The following is a 13,166-nucleotide window of genomic DNA, read 5'->3' on the forward strand; positions in this document are numbered from 1 at the left end:
TTGCATCCAAAATCTTCCTTAGTTTATCACCCAAGGCATGCTCACTGGGAGCCCCTATTCTTAATGACTCAGTTCAATTGCCCATTACACCTCTCAAAATTTCCAGGTTAAAACTTTAATTCATGCATTTAAACAACTCAATGCCCTGCCCTCTTTATGATCTTTTTTATCCTTACTATAAATTTTTGCCTCGTATTCTATATTCATTGAATTTGACCATTTGGCCCCATCCCTTTGCCCAGGCATTGCAGCCCAGCTTTCAGCTACCTGGGCCTAACCCTCAAGAATTCTTTTAGTCCTCTGTTTCTGTACCTAAGGACGTAACAAATAGAAGCAGGAGTGACCATTTAACCTTTGGTCATTCAATAAGATCGTGGCTGACCATCAGCTGAAGTGTCACTTTCATGTTCACTTCTCATATCCCTTAATTCTCTTCGAGTCCAAAAGCCTCTTTGTCTCAACCTTAAATATTCATAAATGAACATTCCACAATCAGTGAGTTAGTGGATTCCAAAGATTCCCAAGCCTTTGAATGAAGACACTTCTCCTCATCTTAGTCCTGTATGATTGGCCCCATTTCCTGAGCCTGTGTCCCCATGTTCTAGACACCCCAGTCAAGGGATACAACCTCTCAGTGCCTCGCCTGTCAAGATCTTTCTAAATATCTGCCCCTGCGACTTTGAAACCATATTTAAGATTTCTCCCTTTGACCGGATTTCTGGTCCTGTTTCCGCATTCCTTTTTTTGAATATTGTTGAAGCTCTTTATCCTATCAAGCAAAATTGCTCCATCTTAGACATGCTTAAAATATACATGTATTTTCAATGCTTAAATGTATGATGCTACATTGATTATCTATAAAGAAGTAAGCCAGTTGAAGGGAAATTCACAATTGATGAGTTTCGTGGATAGTGGGAATTCCATGCTCTTCTCTCTTATTGAGCACTGAGTGGTTCACATGTACAATCCCTTGTTTGAGTACATTTTGAGTGTATTTAAGTTGCTAACATTGACTGTTGATTCAACTGTGCAGCAACAATCCCAAGCTTGACGCACTCATTATTTGACGATATGTTTTGCAACATGAGTTGTTGGATAGCAGTCAAGAACTAGGTGGCTGGCAGATATTTACAAAGAAACCTTCCCCCATCCTCTATCGCTCTTCCACCAATAGCCCTGTGGCATTGAAATAAATTGTAGTTTCCCATTACTACCTGGTCCATCCACCACAGCATCTGATTCATTTCTTTTTAGAGATGCTTTTAACCTTCACCGTCCTGTCTAACTGAAAATTTTTGGTTTTTTTTCCAAAACATTGGGCAACCGATACTATTTCTTTCACTTTTCAATTTTCCATTATTTTAGCTGGTCACTGAATTCAAGTTGTGATGATTGATTTAGACTGCATTGTGTTTTACTCCTTCTGTGAGTGTTGATCTGTTGAAAATAATGTTGACATTTTCAGTGCTGAATTGTGTTAATTGAATATTAAATTCTGCTGATCATACATGCATGTGGAAATCGCCAAATTTCTGACAGGGATTGCCTCCTCCTCCAGAAACTGTACAATGACCGTTTCAAGCCAAGAAATCTCTCCACTGAAACACATTAAATGATGTGAAGCTGTTGTATTTGTGCACCCGAGCACGCTAAACTCACCAGACAAAAGCTAGGGCTTTTCTATTCCGATGTAAGTACATCTTTAACAGCATTATAGACCATGACTACTGCCAGAAAACCTTTTTGCTAGGGAAAATGGAAGAGAGCTCTGCAGTTAGTCAAATCAAGATGAGATTTGATTACAGCTGTTACTCTGTCAGTTCACTTGCTGTCAATAAAATGAAACCACTTAATGACCATCTGTAACACACGATGGATCTGTAATGTTCCATAAACACTCTTCTGATTTAAATACATATATTCAGTACCTTTTGGGATTTTGTTTAAACTTGTGAATTGGCCTGGTTTGAAGATTGGCTGGAATATATACCAAATACATTGGTAATAGGAGGTGGGCATTGAGTCCAACATAGGGTTATTGATCACACGGTCTGCTCTGTCTTGGATGATATTAAGATTCACAGCTACTTATGTCCAGATAACTGATAGTTTATTGCATTGCACTCCTGACTTTGGTCATGTGCATGTTGGAAAGGATTGAGAGTTGCTTGTTACAGTGTACCTTACTTCTGTGCAATGCCTGTAGACACCCACTGTGTAGTGTGGTCCTGGTTAAGCTTCTCATCTCTGATAACACCAGTGATGGTGAAGGTTGAAGAAATGTAACAATGACACATATGAAGATCACCAAGCATTTGTAGAGATTCCTCCCATTAGAAATATTGATTACTGACCTGTTACGCAGCATAATTGTTAAATTCTCTTCCTCAGTTTTGTTCTGAATGTTGTCCAGTTCCAACTTAAATACTTTTAGAGCAGGAGTAGATAAATTCTCGTTAGGAAAGGGAATCAAAGGTTATTGGGGGTAGAGGGACAAGTTGAATTTGAAACACCAACTGATCAGCCAGGATCTTATTAAATGATGGAGGAGGCTTGAATGGTGGAATGCCCCCTTTCTGCACTGTTTCATAGGTTTATACTGCAGGCCAACATGAATTGTTGAATTATCTGAGGAGTTGTAAATTGGGCCAGTATTATAAAATTGACAAAACAGAAACAATCTATTGATTTTTATGAAGGGCAGTTCACCAATTACATGGCCAATGTTGATGCAGAGATTGATGCTTTGAGGAATATTGAACGATATCTTAGACTCTGGTAACCACAAGCTTCTATCTTTGTGTGAGGGCCCATTGCCTTCACGGTAATTTTATCTTTACCCCAGCGAGAAAACTGATCAGAACAGATTGACTACACTCTGCTGGTTTTGCTTTTCCAGATGGATTAAAGGTCCTCTTTATATTTTACTTGGCTACTTCCTAATGCCACATTTAAGTGAACCAAGTTTGTGGTGCCATTATTAAACAATGAAGGTATGAACAAATCAGGAAACTGCAGGCCAGTGTGCCTAACATCAATGATAGACAATAGACAATAGATAATAGACAATAGGTGCTGGAGTAGACCATTTGGCCCTTCGAGCCAGCACCACTATTCATTATGATCATGGCTGATCATCCATAATCAGTATTCTGTTCCTGCCTTATCCCCATAACCCTTGATTCCAGTATCTTTAAGATAAGGAAACTATTGGTAGAAATCAATTGAAAGACAGAATTAATCTCCATTTGGAGAGGCAAAAATTAATCACAGATTGTCAGCATAGCTTTTTCAAAGGCTTTTCCTGAGAGAGTTGTTTGAGATTTTCAAGGAGGTGATTAGCTATCTGGATGTATGTAGTGCAGTGGATGTAGATTACCTAGACTTCGATTAAGGCTTTTGACAAGGTCTTGTTTGGGAGTCTGGTCAAGAAGGTAAGAGCCCATGAGATCCAGGGCCATTTGTTAAATTTGCCTTCTTGGTTGAAGGCAGATTGGTAATGGTTGAAGGTTATTTTGTGACTGGAAGCCTGTGTTCATTTGCATGCTGCAATGTTTGGTGTTGGGTCTCCTACTGTTTTGTTTTTAGTGTACATTAGTGATCTAGACTCGTATGTAAGAGGAAGTTGATTGGAAAGTTAGTAGGGTGGTAAATAGTGAGGCAGAAAACCTTAGACCAAAGGGCAATATAGACAGGCTGGGCAGATGAACAGAACAATGATAAATGGAATTTAATCCTGAAAAGTGTGGGGTGATGCCAAGGCAAGGGAGTACACAATGCTAGGTAGGGCCTCAGGAAGTGAGCATGTCCACAGATCCTTGAAGGCAAACAGGGCAGGCGGATAAGTGGTTAAGAAGGCATATGAAATACTAGCCTTTATTAGTCAAGGCAGTGAATACAAGGGCAGGAAGGTTATGGTGGAACTGTGTAAGACAATAGTTAGACCCAGCTGAAGTATTGTGTGCAGCTGTGGTCACAACCCCAAAGGGATTATATGATTGCACTAGACAAGGTGCAGAAGAGATTCACCAGGACGTTTGCCTGGACTGCAGCAATTCAGCAATGAAGAGAAACTAGATAGCCTTGAGTCATTTCCCGTGGAGCAGAGAGGCTAGGTGTACAAAACTTTCAGCAAATTTAAGGAAGAATGTTTTTCACCCAGAGGGTGATTCTGTCTGGAACTTAATGCCTGAAAGAGTGGTAGAGGTAGGACCTATCACAACAGTGAAGGAATATTTAGATGATCACTTGAGGTGCAATAGCAAGGCTGTAGACTAAATATCAGACCAATAGAGTAGTTAGTTTCTTGATGACCAGCAGAGACATCATGCACCAAAGAGTCTCTTTCTGTGCTGTAAAACTCTATGACTCTGGCATTGTATATTGGCTGAGCATTAGCTTTGTTGACAATTAGCACCTTAGCCAAGGCTGAACAAGACTTTTTCCCCCTGTTGCTTAAAGCTAAAGATGGTTCTAACATTGCACCCTTGCCTTTTACAGTCTAATGGCAGTTCCACAGCGAAGGATGGGCTTATTTATAAGCCGCCTTCTTCCCTGAACTGCCCTCTTGTCAACTACGTTATGAACTGAATGCAGTGCTGCTATAGAGCTATGCTTTAGTCTGTTGGTTATAGGCCTCAGCTTTATTGTTTCCCGCTTTGTGCGATGAGCATGCTGGTAACCCTGTGTTGTGTCTTCACCAGATTGCTACCTCTGTCAGGGGGCTGCTTCTAGCATACTGTTCTTCACTCTGCATTGAATTGGGGTGCACACTTTGCCCTTTTAACTATTTCATTATATTAGAGTCTTCATGGAAGACAGCAGCAGATTGGGCAGGAAAACAAATCTCAATTGGGGAAAAAAACTCCTATGAAATTCCACCCTCGTTTTAATGATCAGTGGGTAATGGCAGATTGTAATGGAACTCTCTCTTTCTGTGGATGGTGTGAAGTCTTTGATAGTCAGGAAGTAACTGAAAGCCTGAGAATTGTAAGTGTGAAGTGAAAATGTTAAAAAGTACATCTAGCAGTGACTTCTACCAGAAATAAACAACAGATTCTCTACCCACTCATCTGAAATAACAAAATTTGCTTTGTCTTCCTTTTCACAAAGAATATTTGTTGAATAACCCTCCGTTGGGAAAATTGGATTAAGCATCTATAAATTGAATGAGTGAGAACTGGCATCACGTATTGATATGTATTTTGTCAATTTCTTATCTACGATTTCATATGCTTCTGTGAAAGATAGTAGTCCTAGTTCAGGGATAGTTTTATTTTCTTCCAAAGAAAGCTAGCAGCTAACTTTCTTGGGAGTTATAGCTACTGGAATATTCTTTTAAATTAATTGAAGGTAAAGTTTGAATGTAAACATACAATATATTAATGCTGATATAACAGCGCCATATAACATTGGTGAATATCATATATACACAATTTAACAAATGTGATGCTGTAACTTTTAAATATTAAAAATTATGCATTTAAATAACTCCTACTTTTAGTGATTGTTAGATGTCCTGACTCCAACAGGAAGTTTATTTAACTGAGGTGTGTCAGGGTTTAGAGGAAATTAAATTAAACATCAGGTTTGATGTCTGTTTGTATTATTTGTTACAGAATTTTCTTTTCATTATAGTCTAAGTAATTTCTTCTAGCGAGTTGTTTGACATTTTATCAATAATTATTGATAATAGCACTAAAATTTGGCTCCTTGTGTCCATTCCACTGCCGTGCAAGAACAAATTAGCTAGTCTTGTTTCCTTACTCTTTTCCAAGAGCATTTCAAACATTTTCTCTTTGGACAGTGATCCAATGCTCTTTTGAAACTCATGATTGAAATTATCTCCACCGTCCTCCTCAGGCACTGAATTCCAGAATTTGCTTTCCTGTTGCATACGCAGAAGCTTTTCTTCATTGTCACTTTCTCTTTATTTGTCATTTAAATTCCGTCACCTTCTCTGGTTCTTGCCCTTTCCACCAATGGGAACAAATTTTCCCGAGCTGTCCAGATCTCTCATGATTTTAAACACCTCTAGCTCATACCCTCTCAAAATAACTCCAATTTCTGCAAATTGTCTATGTAACTGAAGTCCCTCATTCCTGGAACTATTTTGGTAAATCTTAGCTATATTCTCTGCGATACATTCATGTCCTTCGAAAGACAGCACTGATTGGCCTTCTTCTCTCTTGGAACCACCATATGATCTTCTGATTCTGTGACATTTAAAAATGGTGAAGTTAATAACATCACATTTGCTTGTCTATGCCTTTGTTGCAAATCCAGTTGACAGTTATCATTCTTGGATTCAGTGCCTCTGGTCTGTCGCACAAGCAATCCCAGTCCTTTCTGATTCAGTGTTTACATCTGCTGTCCAGGGGTGTGACCTGAAAAGGAATAAATGCTGAACTTCTCACTGGATGAATGTGATTGCAGAATGTTCCACATTTTTATACTTCACCATGATCCACCAATGATAGATCTCCCAGCTAAACTTTCCCATATTCTCCATATAAAAACAGAAAGAACTGTGGATGCTATAAATCAGGACAAAAACACAGATGCTGCCAGACCTGCTGAGCTTATCCAGCAAGTTTGTTTTTGATCCCCATATTCTCCCAACACAACTCTCTTTAAATGATCCTTGAACTTCTCTTTATTCCACTCATGGCATCTCTGAAAAGTGCACTGTGGCAATAACAATCCAATTGCCTCATCTTAGTCTGTTCATACGATTTCACTCCAGCTCGCCAGCCTCTTTACTACCCCAGCTCAGTCAACCTGAGTCCATAGGAGTCAGACTATTACTGCTTGACTCTACATTTCCTTCCAGAATGCACCTTCATGATGCAATAAAACCCTTGTCATTTGTGGTATTACTGTAAATCATCTCATTAACATCACTGGCAGGATGAAAACTTGGCTGATGGTGTGCTTACACTTTTTGGAGAAGCTTTCCTGCGAGGTTATATTTCAATGACTAGCCCTGCTCAAACCATTGTGATGGTGGTGTATCCTTTATCTCTTACCTACCTCCTGTATTACTTTCAAAACTTCTCCTTTTAGTATCCCACTATTCAAATCTTTCTTTTAATATCCTGTTCCATTTGCCTATGCTCCATCTTTTCTCTGCTTTTCATGCACTTTCTGCACTGAATGACTTAACATCTTGGCAATTTCAATCTCTATCTCAACTCTTGCAGCATTCTGTCCTGAAATTTTAATGCATTACTTTTCTCTCTCTAAATCTCTCTCTCCATATAAACTATCCTCACAACCTTGCCATTTTGAGTCGCCTTGCTTCTGCCATTGTTGTTATTGCTGAAAAGGAACTCTCTCATCGTTTCTCTCCATTGTGCTCTACCTATCCTCCCATTTCCCCTCCCAATGACATTTCATTCTTTGCTCATTCCTGGAGAATAATCTCTCAAGACCCTTGCCACTTCGCTTCTAAATTTTCAACTATTCAGGTATCGGCTTACCCTTCACCGTGGCCTTCTTGCAACAACTGAATCACACCATCTCAACCACTTATAATCTTGCATCGCCATTAACATTGTTCATCAATCTTTCACCGTAATTTTATGCCACTCCTGCTCCCTTAAGTCCAAGGAATTCAGATTTGGATATCTTTAACAATTTTTTTATTTTTTGTTCATGAGATATGGGTGTTAAGGTGAGGCCAGCATTTAGTCCCCATCCTTAATTTTTCTAGGGCTGAGTTGATTGGACTATATAAACTGTTATGCTCTCCATTACAACTTGTAGATCATCCAGGAATGAAATGATGATAACTTCCGAAGGAGAGGTATACCACATTCAAAAAGTTAACTCTGTTTCTCTATCACATTTTTTTAAACCACATCCTCTGCCTCCTTTGTCCTATTTTCCAAAATGAATGCCATGAGCTTGTGAGACTTTCTTTCACAATCCTTGAGACGATCTACTTTACTACTTTGCAGTTTTGTCTTCCTTTCTCTATTCTCACCAGATAAACTTGTGCAAACGTTCCCCACTGGCCTACTTGTGAACTTTAAATAATCTTCTGACTTCTTTCGGATAGTGTCCATTCCCTGTGATGCCTTCTCCAATCATGTTTTGGTCATGGACCCCACATTTTGCTCCTTTTATTCTCGTCCAACCAACTTTTTACCACTTGACTTTCCTTTCTAGGCCTATGCTGTTATGAATGATGCCTTTTCTTCAGGTCCTGTTCATTCTCACCTTCACATTGGCTTTCCTTAGCCTTCTGTTCAAATCATTTATTCTTGACCCTACTGCTTTGCAAAATATCTCCCCATTTTCAACCTACCTATCCTCTGTAAAGTCTGCAAAAGTAGTGTTGCCTCCTAAATCTTCCTTGCAATTTGATATCTTGTAAGGTCTCCAAACTGGCCATAGTGTTGAAATTCACCTTTTTTGTGACTGTAACGTAGAGAATTTCTCTCCTCATCCTTCTTGACTCCTCTGTAGCCTTTGATGCAGAATACACAATACTCCTCCAATGGCTTTGTATTGTTGTCTAGCTGGAGGAAGCTGCCTCAACTTGCTTCCATTAGAATTTCTAATTTCCACCCACATGGATTCAACCTTCATTCTCCATTGAATCTATATCATTTCTCACTATATTGCCCTGATGTCATCCTTAAATATCAGCACTTCATCTCCCTTACTTTCCTGCCTGTCCTTCCGAATAGTCTGGTATGTCTGGATATTTAATTTCCAGTCATGACCATCCTTCAACCATGTCTCCGTAATGGCTACTAGATCATACTCATTCACAATGATTTGTGCGGTTAACTTATCTATATTGTTTCGAATGCATTCAGGTAACCTGTCCTTATGCTAGTTTTTATTCCTTTCTTTTGATCTCTAACATCTCCATTAATAATATCTCTGCTTTCTCCTTCCTTTTTAACTACTCTTTTCAATGTAGCTAAAACCTCCTGCACACATATTAACTTTCTGCTTTTTTTTTCTATTTGCCGTTATGCTTTGTTTCCTGCTTTCCTTCCCTCCAGTTCACTATTTAAAGGCCTACTGACCACACTATTTATCCTTTTCACCAGAACACTGGTCTCAGATTGGCTCAGATGGAGACTGCACCAGCAGTATGGATCCCTCCTGTCCCAAAACTGACGCCATTAACCCATGAAATGAAACCCCTCTTCATCACACTACTCCTTTTATCCAACATGACAAAGTGTGAAGTTGGATGAACACAGCAGGCCCAGCAGCATTTCAGGAGCACAAAAGTTGACGTTTTGGGCCTAGACCCTTCATCAGAGAAGGGGATGGGGAGAGGGAACTGGAATAAATAGGGAGAGAGGGGGAGGCGGACTGAAGATGGATAGTTGCAGTGGGAGAGAGATTCCCTGAGGTTAGTCCGGAGGGAGGAGGGTAATTTCTTCAGGTTAGGTATCCCTGGAAGAGGCTTCGCAGTGAGGTTAAAATTGTGATCAGAGATAATGGGAACTGCAGATGCTGGAGAATCCAAGATAACAAAATGTGGAGCTGGATGAACACCAACATCAGCTTTTGTGCTCCTGAGATGCTGCTTGGCCTGCTGTGTTCATCCAGCTCCACATTTTGTTATTTTGGATTCTCCAGCATCTGCAGTTCCCATTATCTCTCTCCTTTTATCCATGTGTTTTCTTCCCTAACTTTCAGTATCCCCAAACCAATTTGCACATGGCTCAGGTAGTAATCTAGAGATTGTAACCCTTAAGGACCTGTTCCTTAATTTCATTCCTCATACATGATAATGCCCTAACAGATCATCCTTCTTAACCTTGCCTGTGTTGTTTGTCCCAACATGGACCACAACAACTGGATCCTTGCCTTTCTGCTCCAATATCAAGTTTGTCAGTTTCATGTCCCTCACCCTGGCATCTGGCAGGCAACACACCATGCAGGACTGTTGCTCCTGCTTACAAAGAATTCTATCAAACCCCTAATTGTAGAGTCCCTTACAACTACCACTTGTCTTTTTGCTCCCCTCCTCTTGAAGAGCCTCCCGTACCATGGTGCAATGGTCACCTGGCTCATTCTCCCCACAGTCCTTTTCCTCATCCTCACAAGGAGCAAATACTTCATACCAATTGGACAAGGTCAAGAGCTCAGGCTCTTCTGTTATTGAATTCAGGATCCCCCAACTGCCTCACTTGCAATCATGCCTGGCTGTCCCTGAGTACAGACTGAATTTGAAGTATTTAATCTACCAGGTGTGACTGCCTCCTGAAACAAAGCGTCCAGCTACTTCCCTGCAGTCCCTACCCCAGATGTACCGCAGCATTTGAAGCTCAGATTCCAGCTCATCAACTCTGAGCCAAAGTTTCTCGAGCAACCAACACTTGCTGCAGATGTGGTCACTGCAGTTCGCAGTGGGATCGGCCAGCTCCCACATCATACAGCTACAACACATCACCTGCCCAGCCATCGCGACTTATTTAGTTACTTCATTAGTTTATATAAATTCATTAATGTCTTTTTTAAAATTTAATACAGATTTCCTCCCAGCCAATCAGGTCACAGCTTCCCTGTGAAGTCACTCCAGTTTTTCTTGCACCGACAATGTCCCCCAAGTTAGTTTAATGCTCACTCTGTGATGCTGCTCTGCCCTCCCACTGCTCTCTGCAGATGAGGCTGCAGTCCCTGTGCTCAGCTGGTTTTGTGCTCACTCTGTGCTGTTGCTGTTCACTGCAACTGCTCCCTGCAGAGTAGGCCACGACCCCTGAGCTCAGTCAGTTCTATACTTGCTCTGTGCTGCTTCACCGGCCTCCGACTGCTCCCTGCGTCACCATAGTTCTAAACAAACTCCCATCTCACCTCCCCGCCCTGTAATTGGATCTTTGACTTAATAACCCATAGACAACATTCAGGAAGAACTGTTGACAGTCTCCTCCACGATAGTCCTCAACACCAGTGCTCCGCAAGACTGCATACTCAGTTCCCTACTCCTCAGTGGCCACATTCTGCCCCAGTTCAATTTACAAGTTGGCTGATGACCCCACTGCTGAAAGTCAGATCTCAAATGAAGACGAGACAGAATGCAGGAAAGAGATTGAGCTCTTAGGGGCATAGTGTAAAGACAATAATTTTTCCATCAATGTCAGCAAAACAAAGGAGCTAGTCATTGACTTCAGGAAGTGGAGTGGAGGGCACGCCCTGTCTGCATTAATGGTGTTGAGGTGGAGATGGTGAGTGCGTCAAGTTCCTTGGTGTGATGGTCATCAATGATCTGTCCACATCGATGCAATGGTCAAGAAGCATAACAATGCCTCTACTTCCTCAGGAGACTGAGAAAATTTGGCATGTCCACAAGGGCTATTACCAATTTTCATAGATGCCCCATAGAAAGCACCTTATCTGGATGCACCGCAGTGCGGTTTGGCAACTGTTCCTCCCAAGACCTCAAGAAATTACAGAGAGTTGCGAACACAGCCCAGTCCATCACACAAATCAGCCTTCCATCCACTGACTCCATCTATACTTCCTGCTGCTTTGGGAAAGCAACCAACATAATCAGAGATCCTTCCCAACCCTGTTATTCTCTCTTCCATTGGGCAGAAGATTATAAAAGTTTGAATACATGTACAAATAGTTTCAAGAACACCTTCTTCCCCGCTTTTATCAGACTTTTGAACAAATTTCTCAAATGTTAAAGTTGATCTCTCTCTGCCCCTTCTCTGTGGCTGTAACACTATATTCTGCACTTTGCTGTACTACCCTAATTCACTTTGTGTCACACAATCTGCTTGTACAGCATGCAAAACAACACTTCACTGTATCTTGGTGCATGTGACAATAATAAATCAGTAAATGTTGAATAGCAAGTATTTATTTCAACTAAATGTGGGGTAACTGTCTTTATTCTGTGCCACAAATTGCATTCCCAAATATCATTTTCATCCCAGGCTACTGTCTTTAGCTGGGAAATGTTATTTTGCATACTTGGTCTTGTGTTTGATCCTGAGATGAGTTTCTGATCAAATGTGCTCTCTTGTCATCTCATTGACATTGTTTGACTCCAAGCTTGCTTTGAATCCACTAATTCTAAAACTCTCATGCATACCTTTGCTATCTCTCGATTTGACCATTGAAACTTCTCCTGGCCAGCTTCTTACTGTACATATTGTACATCTCCCAAACTTATATCATACTCCATACTTCAGACAACCTCATCTTTGCTTACTGATTGTCTTTCCTGGAGCCATTGAAGATGTTTCAATTTTAAAATCATCCTTGTCTTTGAATCTATCTATGCCCTCATTGTTCCATATAAATTTTGTGTTTGACTGTAATCAGGCGATGGCTATTAACTGGGAATTCACCTGAACTCATAGTTAGGAACAGGTTGAACCTTTGGCCTCCTGCACTGCCACAATGATGCCACCCGAAGGTTGCAGGAACAGCAACTCATATTCCGCCTGGGAACCCTGCAGCCTAATGGTATCAATGTGGACTTCACCAGTTTCAAAATCTCCCCTTCCCCCACTGCATCCCTAAACCAGCCCAGTTCGTCCCCTCCCCCCACTGCACCACACAAGCAGCCCAGCTCTTCCCCCCCCCACCCACTGCATCCCAAAACCAGTCCAACCTGTCTCTGCCTCTCTAACCTGTTCTTCCTCTCACCCATCCCTTCCTCCCACCCCAAGCCGCACCCCCATCTCCTACCTACCAACCTCATCCCACCTCCTTGACCTGTCCGTCTTCCCTGGACTGACCTATCCCCTCCCTACCTCCCCACCTATACTCTCTCCACCTATCTTCTTTACTCTCCATCTTCGGTCCGCCTCCCCCTCTCTCCCTATTTATTCCAGTTCCCTCTCCCCATCCCGCTCTCTGATGAAGGGTCTAGGCCCGAAACGTCAGCTTTTGTGCTCCTGAGATGCTGCTTGGCCTGCTGTGTTCATCCAGCCTCACGTTTTATTATCTTGGAATTCTCCAGCATCTGCAGTTCCCATTATCTCTGAACCTTTGGTTCTTGGTTTGGAGGTACACTATGTAGCGTGTGTGCCACTAACAATATAAGCTTCAAAGTAAGTAAAGACTAGGCTCCAGTTCTGTCCCTTGTTGCCTAGCTATTTATATCTAAACCCCTCGAGCCACCTCCAACCCTACTAGGATTTGGGTTTCTGTGCACTTCAATTTGCACATCCTTAATT

At 41.3% G+C, this 13,166-nt stretch overlaps 1 protein-coding gene across 26 annotated transcripts in view; it reads left to right on the forward strand.

The window, feature by feature from the left end:
- Positions 1-13,166, forward strand: part of atp2b2 (ATPase plasma membrane Ca2+ transporting 2) — a 793,123-nt gene that overhangs the window by 415,322 nt on the left and 364,635 nt on the right. The window lies entirely within an intron of this gene.

Source organism: Stegostoma tigrinum, chromosome 11 (genome assembly GCF_030684315.1).
Source record: "Stegostoma tigrinum isolate sSteTig4 chromosome 11, sSteTig4.hap1, whole genome shotgun sequence".
NCBI classification, from domain to species: domain Eukaryota; kingdom Metazoa; phylum Chordata; class Chondrichthyes; order Orectolobiformes; family Stegostomatidae; genus Stegostoma; species Stegostoma tigrinum.